Source organism: Oncorhynchus tshawytscha, linkage group LG15 (genome assembly GCF_018296145.1).
Source record: "Oncorhynchus tshawytscha isolate Ot180627B linkage group LG15, Otsh_v2.0, whole genome shotgun sequence".
In the NCBI taxonomy this organism is placed as follows: Eukaryota; Metazoa; Chordata; class Actinopteri; order Salmoniformes; family Salmonidae; genus Oncorhynchus; species Oncorhynchus tshawytscha.
In genome coordinates, this window is record NC_056443.1 from 2,834,561 (window position 1) to 2,855,907 (window position 21,347).

Consider the following 21,347-nt stretch of genomic DNA (forward strand, 5'->3'; position numbering starts at 1 on the left):
CTGCCAGACGGATATCTACTTGACGAGGTTACTACGTTCAACCATTACACGTACCCCTGTGCTCAGAGAAATTTCTGTCACAAAATGGCGGAGACAAACGTTAAAAGACCCCATTTTGTGGAGTAGAAAGTCTATGGGTGCAGCTAACTTTACCCACTGGATATTAACGATTCAGCGAAATAAATAGCAACAATACTGAGATTAGCGGCTCGTCAACATTGAGGCATTCGATTTCGGATTTACTAGTTGACGGTGGCTGCTAGCTAGTCAGTCACATTTAGCCAGCAGCTAACGTTAGCCACATAGCTAGTCAGTTTTAGATCCAGGACAGTTTATGAATGGGTTTGGAATGAAGCAAATATTCAGTGTTTCCTTCCATGAGCAGAAGGGTTTTATTTGCTGGCATGGCGGCAACGTAGCTATTATTGGATAGCTAGTTGTAACGGTACCTATCTTGCTAGAGGCATATTGGTTTTGAACAGATATCGTTAGCTACGTCAACGTTCCTGAAAACTCAACTAATAATCGCTAACCCCGAGGGATTATTTAAATAGTCTACCCATTAATTTATTTCAACTGCCCAGCTAACGTTAACTAGCTAATTTATCTAACAACCATGTCGACTTTACTAATCGGAAACTAGTTAACGTTATCTAACTGGCTAAATTGTCTATCTTCTAATTTAGCTAACGTTCGCAGAAACTGGGATGTGCGTATTCGTAGTAACTGGCTAACTATAATTTCACAATGAATATAAACAACTGTAGCTAATAATTTCACGTTTTGACACGACAGTTGCTAGTTACAACATGGACGTGTCCTCCCACAGGCTTGCTGGCTAGCTACAGATAAACTGAAAGGCAAAGTTTCGCGCGGTTAGCTAGCAGCACGCGCTCTGTTGAAATAGAACACAAAACCCTGGATTCGGATACAATTTGTAGTCAAATCTAGCTACTTGGAAGGCCTGCTAAAAATGTATAATGGTGGCTGCATTGTAAGCAATTCACATAACTGATGGATCAGTATTGAAATGTACTTTTGGATACTGAATCAATCTAAAATACAGACAGAAAAAAGTATTCACACCTAATGTCCATTGTGTCAGCTTGGGGGGCTCAGATCAGGATAATGTCATAAAAATGTTTCAAGAGAGATTGAACATGTGCACATTGTCTCTCCTGTAAGGCCATGTGAACATTTATTGTAAAGTATGTTGGCCCCCAATCATTGTTATAAAAAAAATGTGTGGAAAGAAACAGCCTTATAGTCAAGCAACACAGACAAGACCTTCATGTTGGCACCACCCATTTCACTACATTACATGTTTATTTTATTTAACCTTTATTTACAGTAAATGTTATATTATTTAATTATTTCTCAGTGACTTCCTTATAGCGCAATACTTTTGTAATACAATGATCTATGACATGTAGGCACGCATTGTAGGGTTTATAACATGTAATAATGTCAAATAAAATGCATATATCCAGGCAAACAACTGCCTGTTATCCTAGGCATGAACGTTTTAAACAATCGTGTTCTCTTTGTTGAACAGGATACTGCTTAAAATGAGATTTCAGATGCCAATATAATTTGAGAAGAGAATACAGACAGTGATACAGTAAGCAATAGCTAGCCATTTTATAAAATAAATACAATTCTCCTCAAAATCCCTGACATTACCAACATTTCTAATGTGATTATGTACTGTATGAGCATTGCTCTGTAGCTTTGTATTGGTTTCAATAAATACATTCAGGTGCAATATTTTGCCTGACCTTAAAAAGCTGATCGGCCATCACTGGTTTGAGACATTAAGCTGAAAGCAGTGTCCATCCAGTGATGAACTGCATGCATGGTCAGTTGTGATGTCACATGTTGGTCTTTATTAGGTCTGACAGACCTTTTATAGCATATGGCAGAAATGGGGCCATGGTCCACGCTGCCTCTGCACACCTAGACAAAAGATCTCAGCAGGGTTCTAATTGCATGTAAAGTCCTTGCCTTCCAGGTCCTTGACATTTCCTGGATCTCAACTGGAATAAATTTGATTACTGACGGTAAACCCATAACGTGGAAAATAGCTTCCCCTTGTGGAGATCTTACTTGCAAGAGATTCCTTGAATATTTTGTAATATGTTGTGTTTCATGTTCAAACATATGAGACGTTCTATGTCCTATGTAAGAAACGTTACTAATAAATATCAAACCAATACATTATCAGGGAACAAATAATTAGCAGAAATGTATTGATTTGTTTTAGACATACCAGAAAAATGTACAGTTATAAAGGCCATCTGTCACATGGTGTATTTTTCATGGAAAATCTGTAATATATGCAAAAATGTATAAAATACACACTATATTTCATCCCCCCCAAAAAATCCATGTCCCTGGAAACTTCAGCGGGTGACTATCCAGGAAAATTAAGAAAAAGGTGCATTCTGTTTCTGCATAGATCAGACATGTATTAACGAGACATACATTTTCAAGTCCTTCATCACCTGATTCCCTTTTTGTTCAAGCTGGGCTGAAGCATGCTTGGGTGTACTTTCCTGACACTATAATGTTATGTATAGAATTACATTTTGACATATTTTATGGGATATAAAATGTATCTTCTTATATCTTGTGTTTTTTTCTTCTAGTATTACATTGTTATTGATTTTTGCATTATTGGGTTTTGAGTTTGCAAGAAAGGTTTTTCATTGTACTTGTGAATGTGACATTAAATCTTGAAACTATTCAGAAAAAAAGTTGTGTGTTTTGCATAAGGGTGAAGGACGCTTCTTTTGTATGGGTGTTTGTGGAGACATTGCCCAACCTGATCAGATGGCTGTGTCATTGTACAGACAGTACACCATCTAGAATCATTGTGTCTGCACTGTGTGAGAGTGCTCATTGCCCATCCAGCCACACTGGCTCAGTTCCCTGTCCAATTTAGGTCTCCCTCAAACCAGATGTCTGCTGAGCCTTATTCAAGTCCCAGTAGTTGTTCCAATGGTCTCTCTCTCTCTCACACACACACACACAATTGGTGGGCCCAATTTCAATATATTTTATTTAGCCTATCTTTAACCAAGAGCACACATTTTCTTTTGGTTGACTTAAAAAACAACATGTAAAAGCTAAAACTGCAAGAAGTAGAGAATATGTCATTTGTTTATTGAGTTCACTCAATTTAAATTTCCCCCAGAAAAGTCTTAGCCTGTAGTAACGACTAACAGCCTTGGAGGGGTAGTATATATCTGCTTTTGATCCAGAGACAGAGAGGAGGAACTTTAGCCTCTTTCTTTCTCTCAATTCAATGGGCTTTATTGGCATGGGAAACATATGTTTACATTGCCAAAGCAAGTGAAATAGATAATAAACTTAAGTTAAATAAACAATAGAAAATGAACAGTAAACATTGCACTCACAAAAGTTCCAAAGGAATAGAGACATTTCAAGTGAGTGTCTGTCTCTCTCTCTCTCTCTCAATTAAGGGAAAGGGGGGATACCTAGTACAAAGGCCTTCAACTGAAATGTGTCTTCCGCATTTAACCCAACCCCTCTGAATCAGAGAGGTGCGGGGGGCTGCCATAATCGACATCCACTGCGCACAGGAACAGTGGCCTTGTTCAGGGGCAGAACGACAGATGTTTACCTTGTCAGCTCGGGAATTCGATCCTGCAACCTTTCGGTTACTGGCCCAACGCTCTAACCTCTATGTGTGTAATTTACAGTATTCCAGATCGGTGACAACTTGGCACTGACAAGACTTGAAGATGTGTGCAACAAGAGGACTGCAACAACAATAATTATAAAAAAAATATCCCAGAAGTCTCCATAAATGTCCAAAGTTAGCCTATGATGGAAAAGTAATAGAGAGCTGAAAATATCGTAAACAAATATGACAACATAACATAAATGGGGTTTGATTTATCACAATATATTCACGAACCACAATTTATTTGTCTATATTATTCGTGAGTTTAGCCAAACTCCACTTGGAGCGTCATTTGGGTCCGCCTACCTGCTCTTCCAGCAGGAGCTTCACCACGCCCCTTTTCCATGAAGAGCTTCGGCTGTGCTCTGGTTGGTTGTTTCGAACAGTGCATGCACGTTTGGAGAGAGGGTTAACTGACAACTAATGACAGAGAACTCAACCTTTTGGGAACTTGCAAAGAAAACTATACGAGAGACGGAACAGGTAATGTATATACTGCTGGTGAGTTAACACTAGACAATTGTTTCCGTGGCGTGAACGAATCTGTCCTTTCCTCTCTCAGCCCACGAGGAAGCAACAAGTGCCCCGTGGCTGATCTCTTCTCTCGAGTGGAAGACTATTTCATGTAGTTTCTAAGTTCGTTAACCCTATTATAGTCTACACAATAGACTAGATTTTGTCTCATGGTTTTAATGAAAGGCGTGTAATATGGTAGCCTGCTTAGATTACTGAACTTGTTTTACATTTAATGTACAATTAGGCGTACACCTCTGGAAAAACCCTGGTAAAGGATTTTAAAACACAAATTTCGAAATGAGCGAAGAAATCGAAAACTCAAAATTTGCCGACGTGTCCATGTATGAACCTGCATAATGAGCATCATCATGTCACACAGGTTATAGACGCCCTACTAATGACTGCGTGTTTGAAAATGTTGCCATGGATACAAACAGCAAGGAACAGAAATGCTTGGCCTTGGACAACCATCCACCTTGCCAGAAGATACCGACACTACCTTTTACCCTTGTGTACACTGAGCTGCACTGAGGTCGGAACACAATCGTGGTTACATTAATTAAGTATGGTAGTCAAACATTCATCCTGCTGCACAGACCCTATGGACGCTCTAGTCTAGAGTGCCTGGTTAAATAGCGTTTACGGGCATTTTTAAACTCCATGGTTAAAGTAGTATGATAATATATTAGTGTTGAATTACTTTGATGTTGAATTATGTTATATTACTCAAATTTACTCATGGTGGACATAATGTGTTACAACATAATACAACAAAAAAATTCACCACACGAATTACAGGAAATACCCATCCTTTTTATCTCAGATTGGTGATGTTAGTATTAAAGCTTATAGTAATCCGTTTATGATGACTATAACAACTGCTCACACAGTTATAGGGCTCCAGAGTGGCGCAGTGATCTAAGGCACTGCATCTCAGCGCTAGAGGTGTCACAACAGACCCTGGTTCGATTCCAGGCCGTATAACTGGCTGTGATTGGTCCCTTAGGGCGTCGACCGGGTTAGGGTTTGACCGGGGTAAGCCGTCGTTGTAAATAAGAATTTGTTCTTGACTGACATGCCTAGTTAAATTAAATAAATCAAGAAGTCACAATCTATTCCTTAAAACAGATAATTATCTTTGGTTTAGTACCGAGTTTGTCATAAGTGCCAGCCAATAGGAGGACTTAGAACATAGCTGTCATTTTCAGGCTATGGTGGCTAGAAAATAAATTGCACGCTCCTCCCATAAAAGTCTGGCCTCAAAGGTCAAATCATGAAGTCAGTGAACTTCAGGTCGGAAAGTCGGAGCTCTGTAAAGATGTCTGAGTTTCCGAGTTGGATGGCCGTTCAAAAACGATTTCCCCAGTGGGATCTCGTTTTTTTTTCAGAATTCCCAGTTGTCTTGAACCCTCAAAAGTCAAGAGTTTTCAGAGTTCCCAGTTGTTTCAAAGACAGCATTAGTCTCAGCGGAGGTAGGGTGAGAACAGCAGAGGGGTCCACTGCTCACAGTCCCTGCTCTCTCCTTCCTCCAGTGAGACTGATCAGAGAGAGGGGACAGGCTTCCACCTGATGGAAAAACTTGAGTCGCACCACATCTGCCTCAGGCACAAATTGTTCCTATGACCAGAGAAAGTTAAATACTCGATATTCAAATAGACACAACGAGCTAATAATAATACTAAAAATGCAGGGCTATCGATACACTTGGCTACTCATTCATTGCAGCTGCAGTGCGAGTGGAAGTAGAGTGCTTTTTGTAATAGTGTTGAATAAAACTCATATAAACAGCAGATCTTTGCTTTGTTCTTTGACAGTCTCTCTCTCTGGTCATGGGTTTAAAAGTTATGAAGTCTCACGTAGGCTAGTAACAAACTTTTTTTGTGCCCAGTGTCATGGAAGCCTGTAGTAGGCACAGTGAATTGATCTATCGGATTGGTCAGCACATTCTGCTCACTCGATGTAGTCACAGATCTCCTGGTCCGCAGGATAGGCAGAGTTAGTCTTTTCAGACAAATGAAATTGTTGAAAATAGAAACACCGACCCTGTGCACCTACCGCCAACAGTACAACTCGGCGGAAGAAGAAAAAAGCATTGCAAGCCAGTGTGCCTTTAACGTTAGCTTTTCTACAGAAATGTTTGGCGATCGACTAGGAATGCCTTAAAGATCACAATCGACTAGCTTGTGACCACTGTTTTTATGAATAGAAATGGTACTTTTGACATAATTCAACTTTATCAGGTAAAAACTACTGAATAAGCCCAAAACCATGCTATGATTTATTGATTTTGATGATAATAGTGAAATCATGAAAATATGTTTGTCCTGGCTACATTCATGACCCTGAAGAAGGCACAGTGATGCTGAAACGTTGGTGATTTGTATATAGTGTGTGACTTTTTGATACATTTTTTATGTCCTGGCTACATTGACACAGTTGAGCCGACGTGAGATATGAGTTGGAAAACGTACCTCAAAGCAGGAATGGGATATGGCACTGTACTCCAAATTTGACCTTTATCCACATGCTCCATCAATAAGATTAAAATACTACTTGTGTTCCCAGAAAACTTCCCATTTTGTGCTCATGCTAGCTACCAGTAGCCACTGCAGCCATTATGGAATGGCACATGATGTTGAACAACAAAGGATCTGATAGGCTGACACTGTCATTTAAAAATGGCTCCCGTGACTAATGGTAGCTAGCACGAGGATGACAAGGGCAGTTTTCAGCGGTATTTCTATCTGCTCGATGTATCCTCGTGTTCATCAGCATGCTTCAGTTCGATGTATCACTGTGTTCGTCAGCATGTGTTCGTCAGTATTTTTCAACAGATAAAATGGGCATGAAAACAAGTCATCTCTCATTGAATGACAAAAAAATACTTTATTGAAGAGTCCCTACTGTTAACAAATCACTGACGAAGGGACGAAGACTTCGGCTCAGAACTTTGGCTTACCTCCAGAAAAAATCTGTGCCCGAACTGCTGAAAAAACACTCACCGAAGTACAAAACAGGGAAAAAATGCCACAATTTCATCATAATATATGCACAAATTCTACTGAACTGTTTCAGCTGGGAAGCATGTGGACACCTTTAGGAAGTAGAGACGCTGTTGTGCCCTCTTGAGAAGGGTGGTGTTGTTGGTCCAGTGATGTGCACGCCGAGGAACTTAACTCAGGACTCTCTCTACTGCAGTCCTGTTGATGTGGATCGAGGCATGTTCCCCCCCCTTTGTGTCCTGAAGTCCACAATCAACTCCTTTGTTTTGCTAACATTGAGGGGGTTGTTGTTATCATGACGCCACAATGCCAGTTCACTTACCTCCTCCCTATTGGCTGACTCGTTGTTGGTTATCAGGCCTATAACCGTGGTGTCGTCAGCGAACTTGATGGGGTTGGTGTTGTGCAACCATGCAGTTGTGGGTGAAGAGGGAGTACAGCAGAGGACTGAGGACACACCCCTGGGGGGGCCTCTGTGTTAAGAGTCAGGGTGGAGGTGTTGCCAATCCTCACAGCCTGTGCTCTACCCGGTAGGAAGTCCAGGATCCAGTTGCAGAGGGTGGTGTCCAGACCCAAGGCTTCGAGCCCTGGGTCTGTATCTTCTGGCAACCATCCACCCTTTCTCTGGAAGGAGATACCCTTGATTTTATGGCTTACTTTCAGGCTACATAATGTTAGGCTATACCAGAAAATACATCTTTCTGGCTATGTAGCCTACCGTTACAACTTGAGATGGATAGAACATGTTTGACTACAGACTGATTTTATGTCCATTTAAATCTCATGTTCCTGGTTTTCTGCTAGAGGAATACCGTAATAGCAAGGTTGTGTAGGTGCTTCCCTTCGCTTAAGTGTGTGCTGCTACCCCAGAGGAAGACTATTTCACCAGCAGCAAAGGGATCCAAAATACTATACCCGTTTTAGAAACTCAAGTAGACCTGCTTATTGTTTCTTTAACATACACATTTCTGTATATGAATTGAGCTGTAATGTGAAAATAAATATTTTTCATAGGTATTTCTCATATGTAGGCCTACCACACAAAGATGGTTATTTTTTCCCTTTGTGCTGCTTTTGTCAGGCAACTGTATTTACCATCTTGTGGTAGCATTTGTGCAGAAATAATAAAAATTAGGCATAGGGTCATACTTGAGATCTGGACTGGATCCAGACGCATGCATGCGTGAGGAGTGCGCCCCCCAAACAGCCCTGATTCTGCCCCTCTACCCCGTAATCACCATCTGGCTGATCTCTGGCAATTATGCCTCACATTTTGGGGAAGTGGAGTCTCCAGAAGGAGGCCAAACCAAAAAACACTGCCACAGATAAGATATGAACAGCTTAATGGGTTAAACCCCCACGTGAGCCCATATGTGCTGCTATCTCCCCTGGACGCAATGGAGATCATGAAGACCTCTTGGTTTTCCCCTCATTTATTTAGGGTACTGTTGACTAATGGCCAGACTGGGACCAGTGGGAGAGTGGCAGAGGAATGGTTACAGGAGAGGGAGAAGTGACTGAGAAGAAATACAATCAAATTGTATTGGTCACATACACATTTTGCAGGTACAACAAAATGCTGATGTTTCTAGCTCCAACGGTGCAAATCAAATCAAATTTTATTTGTCACATACACATGGTTAGCAGATGTTAATGCGAGTGTAGCAAAATGCTTGTGCTTCTAGTTCCGACAATGCAGTAATAACCAACAAGTAATCTAACTAACAATTCCAAAACTACTGTCTTATACACAGTGTAAGGGGATAAAGAATATGTACATAAAGATATATGAATGAGTGATGGTACAGAGCAGCATAGGCAAGATAGTGGATGGTATCGAGTACAGTATATACATATGAGATGAGTATGTAAACAGAGTGGCATAGTTAAAGTGGCTAGTGATACATGTATTACATAAGGATGCAGTAGATGATAGAGTACAGTATATACGTATGCATATGAGATGAATAATGTAGGGTATGTAACATTATATTAGGTAGCATTGTTTAAAGTGGCTAGTGATATATTTTACATTTCCCATCAATTCCCATTATTAAAGTGGCTGGAGTTGAGTCAGTGTGTTGGCAGCAGCCACTCAATGTTAGTGGTGGCTGTTTAACAGTCTGATGGCCTTGAGAGAGAAGCTGTTTTTCAGTCTCTCGGTCCCAGCTTTGATGCACCTGTACTGACCTCGCCTTCTGGATGATAGCGGGGTGAACAGGCAGTGGCTCGGGTGGTTGTTGTCCTTGATGATCTTTATGGCCTTCCTGTAACATCGGGTGGTGTAGGTGTCCTGGAGGGCAGGTAGTTTGCCCCCGGTGATGCGTTGTGCAGACCTCACTACCCTCTGGAGAGCCTTACGGTTGTGGGCAGAGCAGTTGCCGTACCAGGCGGTGATGCAGCCCGCCAGGATGCTCTCGATTGTGCATCTGTAGAAGTTTGTGAGTGCTTTTGGTGACAAGCCAAATTTCTTCAGCCTCCTGAGGTTGAAGAGGCGCTGCTGCCCCTTCTTCACGATGCTGTCTGTGTTGGTGGACCAATTCAGTTTGTCTGTCATGTGTATGCCGAGGAACTTAAAACTTGCTACCCTCTCCACTACTGTTCCATCGATGTGGATAAGGGGGTGTTCCCTCTGCTGTTTCCTGAAGTCCACAATCATCTCCTTAGTTTTGTTGACGTTGAGTGTGAGGTTATTTTTCTGACACCACACTCTGAGGGCCCTCACCTCCTCCCTGTAGGCCGTCTCGTCGTTGTTGGTAATCAAGCCTACCACTGTGGTGTCGTCCGCAAACTTGATGATTGAGTTGGAGGCGTGCGTGGCCACGCAGTCTTGGGTGAACAGGGAGTACAGGAGAGGGCCCAGAACGCACCCTTGTGGGGCCCCAGTGTTGAGGATCAGCGGGGTGGAGATGTTGTTGCCTACCCTCACCACCTGGGGGCGGCCCGTCAGGAAGTCCAGTACCCAGTTGCACAGGGCGGGGTCGAGACCCAGGGTCTCGAGCTTATGACGAGCTTGGAGGGTACTATGGTGTTGAATGCCGAGCTGTAGTCAATGAACAGTATTCTCACATAGGTATTCCTCTTGCAAGCGGAAATCCTCCAGATGGGTTAGGGCCGTGTGCAGTGTGGTTGAGATTGCATCGTCTGTGGACCTATTTGGGCGGTAAGCAAATTGGAGTGGGTCTAGGGTGTCAGGTAGGGTGGAGGTGATATGGTCCTTGACTAGTCTCTCAAAGCACTTCATGATGACGGAAGTGAGTGCTACGGGGCGGTAGTCGTTTAGCTCAGTTACCTTAGCTTTCTTGGGAACAGGAACAATGGTGGCCCTCTTGAAGCATGTGGGAACAGCAGACTGGTATAGGGATTGATTGAATATGTCCGTAAACACACCGGCCAGCTGGTCTGCGCATGCTCTGAGGGCGCGGCTGGGGATGCCGTCTGGGCCTGCAGCCTTGCGAGGGTTAACACGTTTAAATGTCTTACTCACCTCGGCTGCAGTGAAGGAGAGTCCGCATGTTTTCGTTGCAGGCCGTGTCAGTGGCACTGTATTGTCCTCAAAGCGGGCAAAAAGTTATTTAGTCTGCCTGGGAGCAAGACATCCTGGTCCGTGACTGGGCTGGTTTTCTTCTTGTAGTCCGTGATTGACTGTAGACCCTGCCACATACCTCTTGTGTCTGAGCCGTTGAATTGAGATTCTACTTTGTCTCTGTACTGACGCTTAGCTTGTTTGATAGCCTTGCGGAGGGAATAGCTGCACTGTTTGTATTCGGTCATGTTACCAGTCACCTTGCCCTGATTAAAAGCAGTGGTTCGCGCTTTCATTTTCACGCGAATGCTGCCATCAATCCGCGGTTTCTGGTTAGGGAATGTTTCAATCGTTGCTATGGGAACAACATCTTCAACGCACGTTCTAATGAACTCGCACACCGAATCAGCGTATTCGTCAATGTTGTTATCTGACGCAATATGAAACATATCCCAGTCCACGTGATGGAAGCAGTCTTGGAGTGTGGAATCAGATTGGTCGGACCAGCGTTGAACAGACCTCAGCGTGGGAGCTTCTTTTTTTAGTTTCTGTCTGTAGGCAGGGATCAACAAAATGGAGTCGTGGTCAGCTTTTCCGAAAGGAGGGCGGGGCAGGGCCTTATATGCGTCGCGAAAGTTAGAGTAACAATGATCCAAGGTTTTTCCACCCCTGGTTGCGCAATCGATATGCTGATAAAATTTAGGGAGTCTTGTTTTCAGATTAGCCTTGTTAAAATCCCCAGCTACAATGAATGCAGCCTCCGGATAAATGGATTCCAGTTTGCAAAGAGTCAAATAAAGTTCGTTCAGAGCCATAGATGTGTCTGCTTGGGGGGGATATATACGGCTGTGATTATAATCGAAGAGAATTCTCTTGGTAGATAATGTGGTCGACATTTGATTGTGAGGAATTCTAAATCAGGTGAACAGAAGGATTTGAGTTCCTGTATGTTTCTTTCATCACACCATGTCTCGTTAGCCATAAGGCATACGCCCCCGCCCCTCTTCTTACCAGAAAGATGTTTGTTTCTGTCGGCGCGATGCGTGGAGAAACCCGCTGGCTGCACCGCCTCCGATAGCGTCTCTCCAGTGAGCCATGTTTCCGTGAAGCAAAGAACGTTAGTCTCTGATGTCCCTCTGGAATGCTACCCTTGCTCGGATTTCATCAACCTTGTTGTCAAGAGACTGGACATTGGCGAGAAGAATGCTAGGAAGTGGTGCACGATGTGCCCGCCTCCGGAGTCTGACCAGAAGACCGCCTCGTTTCCCTCTTTTACGGAGTCGTTTTTTTGGGTCGCCGCATGGGATCCATTCTGTTGTCCTGGTTGAAAGGCAGAACACAGGATCCGCGTCGCGAAAAACATATTCTTGGTCGTACTGATGGTGAGTTAACGCTGATCTTATATTCAGTAGTTCTTCTCGACTGTATGTAATGAAACCTAAGATGACCTGGGGTACTAATGTAAGAAATAACACGTAAAAAAACTGCATAGTTTCCTAGGAACGCGAAGCGAGGCGGCCATCTCTGTCGGCATCGGAATGCAATAATACCCAACAATACACACGTCAATTAAGAAATATCAGTACGTGCAATTTCAGTCTGGAATATATGCACTGAGTATACCAAACATTAATATTGAGTTGCACCATCCCTTTTGCCCCCAGAACAGCCTCAATTTGTCTGGGCATGGACTCTACAAGGTGTCAAAGGTGTTCCACAGGGATGCTGGCCGATGTTGACTCCAATACTTCCCACAGTTGTGTGCTTTGGGTGGGGGGGCGCAACTCAATATTAGGAAGGTGTTGCTAATGTTTGGTATACTTTTTGGACAGTATATGAATAGAACATGTGTTTTTGGAAAGTTACTTATAGGATGAGCCTTGACTACAATAGAGTATATAGATACAGTTCAAGTTGGAAGTTTACATACACCTTAGCTAAATACATTTAAACTCAGTTTTTCACAGTTCCTGATATTTAATCCTAGTAAAAATTCCCTGTTTTAGGTCAGTTAGGATCACCACTTTATTTTAAGAATGTGAAATGTCAGAATAATAGTAGAGAATTATTTCTTTCATCACATTCCCAGTGGGTCAGAAGTTTACATGCACTCAATTAGTATTTGGTAGCATTGCCTTTTTAAATTGTTTAACTTGGGTCAAATGTTTCAGGTAGCCTTCCACAAGCTTCCCACAATAAGTTGGGTGAATTTTGGCCCATTCCTCCTGACAGAGCTGGTGTACCTGAGTCAGGTTTGTTGGCGTCCTTGCTCGCACACGCTTTTTCAGTTCTGCCCACAAACTTTCTATAGGATTGAGGTCAGGGCTTTGTGATAGCCACTCCAATACCTTGACTTTGTTGTCCTTAAGCCATTTTTCCACAACTTTGGAAATATGCTTGGGGTCATTGTCCATTTGGAAGACCTATTTGCGACCAAGCTTTAACTTCCTGACTGATGTCTTGATGTTGCTTCAATATATCCACATCATTTTCCATCCTCACGATGCCATCTATTTTGTGAAGTACACCACTCCCTCCTGCAGCAAAGCACCCCCACGACATGATGCTGCCACCCCCATGCTTCACGTTTGGGATGGTGTTCTTCAGCTTGCAAGCATCCCCCTGTTTCCTCCAAACATAATGATGGTCATTATGGCCAAACAGTTATATTTTTGTTTTATCAGACCAGCGTACTTTTTGGAAAAATGTCCTATCTTTGTCCCCATGTGCTGTTGCAAACCGTAGTCTGGCTTTTTTATGGCGGTTTTGGAGCAGTGGCTTCTTCCTTTCTGAACGGCCTTTCAGGTTATGCCGACATAGGACTCGTTTTACTGTGGATATAGATACTTTTGTACCTGTTTCCTCCAGCATCTTCACAAGGTCCTTTGCTGTTGTTCTGGGATTGATTTGCACTTTTCACACCAAAGTACATGTCTCCTTCCTGAGCGGTATGACGTCTGCATGGTCTCATGGTGTTTATACTTGCGTACTATTGTTTGTACAGATGAACGTGGTACATTCAGGCATTTGGACGTTTCTCTTAAGGATGAACCATACTTGTGGAGTCTACAATTCTTTTGAGGTCTTGGCTGATTTTCTTTTGATGTTCCCAAGATGTCAAGCAAAGAGGCACTGAGTTTGAAGGTAGGCCTTGAAATACATCCACAGGTACACATCCAATTGATTCAAATGATGTAAATTAGCCTATTAGAAGCTTCTAAAGCCATGGTGACATTTTCTGGTCAACTTTGTGTATGTGAACTTCTGACCCACTGGAATGGTGATTAAGTGAAATAATTTGTCTGTAAACAATTGTTGGAAAATGTACGCGTCATGCACAAAGTAGATGTCCTAACCGACTTGCCAAAACTATAGTTTGTTAACAAGAAATTTGTGGAGTGGTTGAAAAACGAGTTTTAATGACTCCAACCTAAGTGTATGTAAACTTCCGACTTCAACTGTATGAAGTGGGTAAAATGGTATGTAAACATTATTAAAGTGACCAGTGTTCAATAACTATGTACATAGGGCAGCCGGCTAGTAAGTGACTAAGGTTCAAGGCAGGGTATTGGGCGGAGGCCAGCTAGTGATGGCTATTTAAAAGTCTGATGGCCTGGAGTTAGAAGCTGTTTTTCATTTTCTCGGCCCCAGCTTTGGTGCACCAGTACTTTCCATCTTGTAGATGGTAGCGTGTTGAACAGGCTGTGACTCTGGTGGCTGAGGTCCTTGATGATTTTCTTGGCCTTCATGTGACACCGGGTGCTGTAGATGTCCTGGAGGGCAGGCAGTGTGCCCACAGTGATGCATACATTCATGATAATTTAATTTTTTCATTTCCAGGATAGGTTGGTTGGTGTGGTAACTTTGGTGTGTTGCCTTAGGGCAGTCATTTAAGCTCACTTTGTTCAGCAGAAGTTCTTCTCTTTCTGCCAAACATATGGCAAGCTAGGCTACTGGTTCTCAAAGTACACATTCAAAGGATGCATTCACCAAGGATTTGAATATTTCATAGTCTCCCCAGCACAAATGTTTCTCTGTTGGCTTAAATGTCTTCTCCTTTGGCCAGGTTTCAGCTGGGCTGTAGCCTGTCTGGCTAACAGCGAACGTCTCCATTGTCTCACTCTCTACCTGCCGAACCCTCATGGCTAATGACCTCATTCAATATTACATTTCTCAGTTCTTCTGATATAAAAACAGACATGATTTGAGTGTCGTATTTTCCTGGAGTCTTCTATTACAGGAGTTGACTGACTTCTATAGGTAGGGCCTTACTGAAATGACCTCGCTGACCTGAATCAATGAACATCGATTAATTGACAGAGTGAGAGGAGTTTATCTTTTAGGCGTCCTGTGAATATATACAGTTTAATTCTAGAGGTCTTTGGACTCCTACGACAGTTGATGATGAGTCCAGTTTCAAAACAATGAACAGGATGAGAGCAGGATGCTGAAAGGGTGTTTGGAGGTCATTAGTTAATGACAACCGGGTCTATGGTAGCTTTTGTTTTTACTGAGGGCTGAGCTTTTTTCATGTTAAGGTGAAAGGTTTACCCAGTCCCACTCCCCTCTACCCCTGGGATTATCATACAGGCAAGTAACCCTCCTTACCTGACCATCTGTGAGGGTCTTCTTCAGGGCCTTGGACGTCTAGCAGCTTATCTGACCACTTTGATAAAGCCGGTTACAAATTAGCCTACACGTCTTAGGCCCATATTTGGTCTTGCATTGTGTTCCAATTTCCTTTTTTAGGATTTTCTTTTTTGAGTTTTAGCACAATGGAGAACACAAGTCGTACAATTTGAAAGGTACAACTCGTCTTGTATACCTTTTAAGATAACCCAAAAAATATGTATGTTCCTGTCATAAGAGCATTTCAGCATACCCTAATACACACAGAACATTTCCTCAACACCCTCTTTAAGTCAAACCCCTTTTTTTTATTCTGTTGACATCATCCAGTCACAGTTTCAGATGAGGTCATTAACTGCCTTGTCCTTACAACTGACCCATTTTTGAATACAGCAGCTTCTGCAGTTGTTGCCATCACTGCAATGATCAGATCACAACCCTCTCCTCGGCAATCAAAGAAGGCCTTCCTGATGGGGACTTTGTCAGTATGGCCATGGAGCCCTATTCATTCTGGAAAATGTATTTAAAGCAAATGTCAACATTTATGAAACTGTCAGGTTAGATCAGTGCTCTTGGTCTTCGAGACATTCTTAGCTACTTCAGTTGGGATATTGTTTTCTGAAGGGATGATGTCATCTGCGTTGACTTGCTATTCAGTGGCCTAGCTAGCCTATGTTAATCAGCGAGCGAACTCCCCCCGATGAATGGGCAAGCTGCTAGTCCTTCCGCAGCTTAACGGGCACAATCACCCTATAGGAGATCTAACTCAATGCTGGCTCCCTTTTGACAACTTTAATCTGGTTGCCTCAATTTCGGACTTCAATAAATCCACACATTTTTACTCACTACCAGAAGTGCGACTGTCTCCAGTTTTTAATTTTTTTAAGACAAACTTCCCAGCAGCCTCAGTGCATGCTGTGGTAATAGACTAATCAAACCAGGATGAAGTGGGATTGGCAGGTGTCTCCTCAGTTCACACCTAAAAGCCGATGAGGGGCTTTCCTGGCGACCCGTCATCTTCAGGACAACTCTAATTGAAGGACATGGGTTTGAGCCTAAATGATGTACACTACACTTAGGCCTAATCCTGCCTGAATGCACCTACTCCCACAATGGATACAAGGTCCATTTCTGATGGAGAGGCACCGAATGAAACCTTCAACTGACAGGCCAATTAAGTTGAGACACAAAGGGCTCAGCAGGAGAAGTTAAATGAATGAGAAGTTGGTAGTCTCTGGGGAGAGTGGAGCAGACCCCGTTTGGCAGGAGAGCAGGGTTAAAATGAAAAAGGTTATGGCCCCATGTGCTGGCTTACAGCCCCTTTACACTCTTACGTTAGACTTGTGCAGCTGCTCCATGCTATTGGTAAATACGCAAATCACCCCCCTAACTCACTAATTCGCACACACTTTACAATCCACTGTGAATGCACATCAAACACATGATGTACTCCGACTGCAGCTCCATCCATGTGCCACGTGCTGTCTGTAGTATTGTGATCGGTGAGGGTGGATCGTCCATGTCTGGAATAGCCCCTGATCCTCTTAAATGATTACTGATCCCTCATCCATCTGTGTATGGTTATCTTCAGGACTACAGAGAGGCTTGGCTCATGTCCCTCTACTTCATTAAACCTTCCCATTTACTCACTCACAAAGGGAGACCCACCATTTCAATTCATTTAAAGAGCTGTCAGGTTTTTGATTTGTAATTTTACATCCCGGTTCTATCAGACGCAAAACACATGAATCAACATCAAATAAAATGTTATTTCACATGCGTTGTCGACTAACAGTGAAATGCTTACTTACTGGTCCTTTTCCAAAGAAGATAAAGACATCTAATTTACCCAACAATGTGCCAATGTATAATAATGTACCTAACAAGGTTTACATTATGAAGCAAAAACTAGCTCAAATGCATATTCATTCAAACATGCATGCTGGACCCAAAGGTCATTGTTGGAAGACCAGTTTTGATTGAACAGGATGCCAAGAGCGAACAGGCATTGTTCAAGTGTTTCAGCAACCACTGTCGAATGTGCGAGGCAGCGGCCCTTGTCAAGTGTCGAGCCTTGCCCTTTCCTCAGACACTTGCACATTCACTTCAGCCAACCCAGCAGCATAAAACACATTCTGTTTTTGAACGGCTCTCTTTTCATTTCTCGCTCCCTCCCTCGCATTGACTTTTGGTGGTGGTGTGGACGCACATGCTGCCCTTTTGGTCCCCACGGGGAGGCATTCTCTCAGCTCGCGCATTGGGGCCCCAGATGCAGCACATTCTAGAGACTAGTGCTCCCTTTGTCCTCTGCTGTTAGCCCCATACGCCTCCCTACTCAAATTGAAAGTCACCCCATTCTCTCTTTCTCCCCCTCTTTGTTTGTCTACTGTCCAGTAGTTTAGACCTACTGATCTGCTCCAGGAGCAAGTCTTGCCAGGGTTCCAACTATGGCAGTACTTGTCACCTTTTAGCAAATCAGGAAATGTGCACTGGCCTGGGCACCCACATAAGCATTAGACAATGCAAACTTTGGGACAGTCACAATGTGCAATTTGAACCCTGGCCCTTGCCCTTTCCTCTTCAGTCTTCCCCACACCAAACTTTACCCTTGCGATCATGTCTTTTGGAGTGGGGCTTAGGGAAGGAGGATGGGATGAGGAAGTGGCTGGTTCCCCTGCCCCCTAGTCCTCCATTTCCACTAGCTCCTCGCAGGGAGCTCCCAGGGCAGGCTGCAGAGTTGGGATGATGGACGTGTGGGGTGGCTGGAGGGGGGTGTGGTGTGTAACAATGGGTGCTTTGTGAGCGGAGGACTGGCTGTGGCAGGAGTGGGGGGGCCTCCGCAGCGCTGAGCAGAGCCACTTCATTAGTGAATGTTCTCCCTCCTCCCTCCTCCTCTCCTCCTGTCATTCTCTCTCTGGCTGTCGACATTACACACTCTGAAGTCTGGAACCAGCCAGTAGGAGCCTGCATGTTTTGTGCTGCGCTTTCTGCTTTCCGGTCAGAAGCAGGGTGGAGACGGGTTTTTCCGACTTTCTGGGGATTCTACGCAGCTCTTTTCGTACATGACTACTGTCTTCCTCCTGTCCTAAGGTAATTCTGCTTGTCTGCACTGCTGTCATCCTGTTCTCTGCCGAGAGCAACGCATCACAGATGAGACATGGATTGATTTCTCTCACGCTGTGTCAGAGTAACTGAAAGCTCTTTACGTGCACAAAAAAAAAGTGCAGTCTTTGAAATGACAACAGCGTATTAAGTAGCGAAATGTGGATCTATGATTAGGGTTGCAAAATTCTGGGAACCTTCAATAAATTCCCTGGTTTTCCAGATATCCTGGTGGAGGATTCTGGATTTTCTGCTACTTCCCTCCGGACTCTGCGAATCCCCCATCTGGGATTTCGGGGGAAACCAGGGAATTTATTGAAAGTTCTGCAACCCTATCTATGACATTGAAATGCGGTCATAGTGCTCGGGTTTTAGTTTGTGCTGCCTGCCCCTCGGGTCTATGGTGACGTTTGAGTACTGGAGCTCAGCCCAGTAGAGAAGTTTACATTCTCAGTCTCTATCCTATAGAACAGACTGGGAAGGGGATTTGGGTGGATTGCTGAGGGAGAAAGGGAGCAATTTTGGGGTGTGTATGTGTTGGGGGGGGGGGTCTGTGTTTTCTTGTTGACTAAAGTGTCAGAGGCTATTATAGCTCATTATTGTCTCTCGTTCTCTCACACACACACATCCTTTGGGCCAAGGGGATGGGTCTGGGTAATCCCCTACATCCTGGGAGGAAGAGGGAGAGCTTTACATTCTGAATTGTGTATATAGTTGTGTGTGTGATAGATAGATATATATATCACACACACACACACACAGTTGAAGTCAGAAGTTTACATACACCTTAGCCAAATACATTTAAACTCAGTTTTTTACAATGCCATGTCTTAGGTCAGTTAGGATCACCACTTTATTTTAAGAATGTGGCATGTCAGAATAATAGAGAATTATTTATTTTAGCTTTTATTTCTTTCATCACATTGCCAGTGGGTCAGAAGTTTACATACACTCAATTAGAGGTTGACCGATTCATCGGAATGGCCGATTTAATTAGGGCCAATTTTGAGTTTTCATAACAATCGGAAATCTTTTTTGTGGGAGCGCCAATTTGCTGATTTTTAGTTTTTTTATATACCTTTATTTAACTAGGCAAGTCAGTTAACGGTGGGTTAACTGCCTTGTCCAGGGGCAGAATGACAGATTTTCACTTTGTCTGCTCGGGGGAGCCAATCTTGCAACCTTACAGTTAACTAGTCCAACGCAATAACGACCTGCCTCTCTCTCATTGCACTCCACAAGGAGACTGCATGTTACGCGAATGCAGTAAGCCATGGTAAGTTGCTAGCTAGCATTAAACTTATCTTATAAAAAACAATCAATCATAATCACTAGTTAACTACACATGGTTGATATTACTAGATATTATCTAGTGTGTCCTGCGTTGCATATAATCTGACTGAGCATACAAGCATCTAAGTATCTGACTGAGCGGTGGTAGGCAGAAGCAGGCGCGTAAACATTCATTCAAATAGCACTTTTGTGCGTTTTGCCAGCAGCTCTTCGTTGTGTGTCAAGCATTGCATTGCTCTGCATGGGTAACGTTGCTTCGATGGTGGCTGTTGTGTTGCTGGTTCGAGCCCAGGGAGGAGCGAGGAGCGAGGAGAGGGATGGAAGCTATACTGTTACACTGGCAACACTAAAGTGCCAATAAGAACATCCAATAGTGAAAGGTTAATGAAATACAAATGGTATAGAGGGAAGTTCCTATAATAACTACAACCTAAAAGTTCTTACCTGGGAATAGGAACCACCAGCTTTTATATGTTATGTTCTGAGCAAGGAACTGAAACGTTAGCTTTCTTACATGGCACCAAATTGAGCATGTTTCATTATTTACTTGAGGCTAAATTGATTTTATTGAGTTAAAATAAGTGTTCAGTATTGTTGTAATTGTCATTATTACAAATAAAAAAATAAAAATCGTCAGATTAATCAGTATCGGCTTTTTTGGTCCTCCAATATTCGGTATCGACGTTGAAAAATCATCGGTCGACCTCTACACTCAATTATTATTTGGTAGCATTGCCTTTAAATTGTTCAACTTGGGTCAAATGTTTCGGGTAGCCTTCCACAAGCTTCCCACAATAAGTTGGGTGAATTCTGGCCCATTCCTCCTGACAGAGCTGGTGTAACTGAGTCAGGTTTGTAGGCTTCCTTTCTCTCACGCACTTTCAGTTTTGCCCAAAAATTGTCTATAGAATTGAGGTCAGGGCTTTGTGATGGCCACTCCAATACCTTGAGAGATGTATGTATGTGTGCTTAGTCATAAAAAAAAAACATGTCAATCTTTGAGTCATAATCTCTTAAAGTAAAGCACAGTGCTTTACAGCTAATCTAGATAGTTTAATTTGTTTATCACTAACCTATATCATGTCATTTACTTGGCACATGGTCCTTGACTCATGTCCTTTTCAATCAAATCAAACTGTATTTGTCACATGCACCAAATGCAACAAGTGTAGACCTTCCCGTGAAATACTTACTTACAAGCCCTTAACAAACAGTGCAGTTCCAGAAGAGTTAAGAAAATATTTACCAAATAAACTACAGTAAAAAGTAACACAATATTGAGGCTATATATAGGGGGTACCTAGTCAGTGTGCGGGAGTACAAGTTAGTTGAGGTAATTTGTACATGTAGGTAGGGGTGAAGTGACTATGCATAGATCATAAACAGCGAGTAGCAGCAGTGTACAAAACAAATTGAGGGGCGGTCAATGTAAATAGTCCGGTGGCCATTTGATTAATTGTTCAGCAGTTGTATGGCTTGGGGGTAGAAGCTGTTAAGGCTGGAAGGTGTAATTGATAGCATGGACTGATGCTGAATCAGTGTTGTCCCATCCCATTCTTGAACTTTCCAG

General features: G+C 43.0%; 1 protein-coding gene across 3 annotated transcripts in view; it reads left to right on the forward strand.

Annotated features, from left to right (window-relative positions):
- The first annotated feature begins 4,034 nt into the window (after nucleotides 1-4,034).
- Nucleotides 4,035-21,347, forward strand: part of LOC112264563 (GAS2-like protein 3) — a 28,830-nt gene continuing 11,517 nt past the window's right edge. Inside the window, exon 1 of one of the 3 annotated variants that reach the window (XM_042297921.1) lies at nucleotides 4,035-4,210. The gene's annotated coding sequence lies outside the window, so the exon portion shown is untranslated. Of the gene's footprint in view, nucleotides 4,211-18,226; nucleotides 18,473-21,347 lie in introns of those variants that run through there. The other 2 variants (XM_042297920.1, XM_024441241.2) reach the window with 2 other exon arrangements.